This window comes from Daktulosphaira vitifoliae, unplaced genomic scaffold (genome assembly GCF_025091365.1).
Source record: "Daktulosphaira vitifoliae isolate Bord-2020 unplaced genomic scaffold, ASM2509136v1 Scaffold_1, whole genome shotgun sequence".
Taxonomy (NCBI): domain Eukaryota; kingdom Metazoa; phylum Arthropoda; class Insecta; order Hemiptera; family Phylloxeridae; genus Daktulosphaira; species Daktulosphaira vitifoliae.
Window position 1 is genome coordinate 68,193,327 of NW_026099572.1, and position 1,348 is coordinate 68,194,674.

General features: G+C 26.2%; 1 protein-coding gene across 5 annotated transcripts in view; it reads left to right on the top strand.

The window, feature by feature from the left end:
* LOC126893743 (GTP-binding protein 1) overlaps positions 1 to 1,348 on the top strand; it is a 22,437-nt gene that overhangs the window by 19,713 nt on the left and 1,376 nt on the right. The gene's annotated exons all lie outside the window — the stretch shown is intronic.

Here is a 1,348-nt window from a genome sequence, read left to right on the forward strand (position 1 = left end):
AAAAAAAAAAATAAAAAAAAAAATAAACACATCATGGTAAAATTAATACCTTCTCAGCTTCGCATCGAAGCTAAAATAAAATTTGTCCCGACGACCTATCTTCTATGTGTAAATGGCAGTCAAAGTTGAGCATAAAATAGGAGTTTATTTTGCTTTTGGAATAATCCACAAATTTCTTAAAATTAAACACTATCTACAGATATGCATCGAAGCGTTTCTTAAGATAGTGATTTTAATCGCTGTCAGATTAAATCTATAGTGGACCCAACTATGGTACGTCCCCACTATGCTGGGTTTTTTATTAATTAAATGATTCATGATAATAGAATCACTTATGTTCCTATTTATAGGGTTATTGTCTTGACAATTGTCAATGCTTATAGCTTTTGATAGAATTGACAATTGATTAAAATTATTTAAAGTAATTGTTGTCTTCTTAAACTATGTAAAACATATTTTTATTTTTTATTATTAATAAGAAAAAAAATGAAATAATTTAATTTTAGTGGTTTTCTATTAGTGATAAACAGGGCTCGTAAGTTCATGCACTAAAAAACTAAAAAAAGGTACGCAAATATTCACTAAAAACTGGTGAAATGTGCTCTTAAAACATATCAGTACACTGTTTAAATTTTCTGGGAAGGTGCGAAATTAAATTTTCCCCTCCAAATAATAGTTTTTATATAACAATGCAAATAATTTTACTTAATTTTTGTAGGGCTAATTTTAAACTTGGTGAGGGATTTAGCCCCCCTCCTAAATCCCACCCAATGGCTATACTAAATATCTAAAATAGCATATTTTGATAGAGCAAAAAATTTTTAAAATTTTTAATTTGTCTAAAATTATATAATGATGCCGAAAATATTATAGTTCCAAGCTAGTCAGAAGAATTGTACCTCTATGCATGTATTATATTTATTGTTGTGACGAAAATAAATTTATAGATAGCCATACACATGTTTGGTTTAATAGAAAATAGTGGTGATAGTGCGATAATATTAATTCTAGTAAACTGCTTAAAATTCATAAAACCCACAAAATATCATAAAAGAATATATTTAAAAAAATAAATAATTTAAAAATTTATTTTTTTATTTTTTTTTCACCTTCGTTGAAAAAAGATTCCCCTGAATTTACAANTTTTTATTTTTTTTTCACCTTCGTTGAAAAAAGATTCCCCTGAATTTACAAGACTTAATATGCTCTAGTAACTTCAAAAAATAAATATATGCTAAATATGCCCTAACACCCAAAAAATGCATTATCAATTTTCATATTTTAGCTTCGATGCGAAGCTGAGAAGGTATTAATTTTACTATGATGTGTTTTTTTTTTTTTTTTTTTT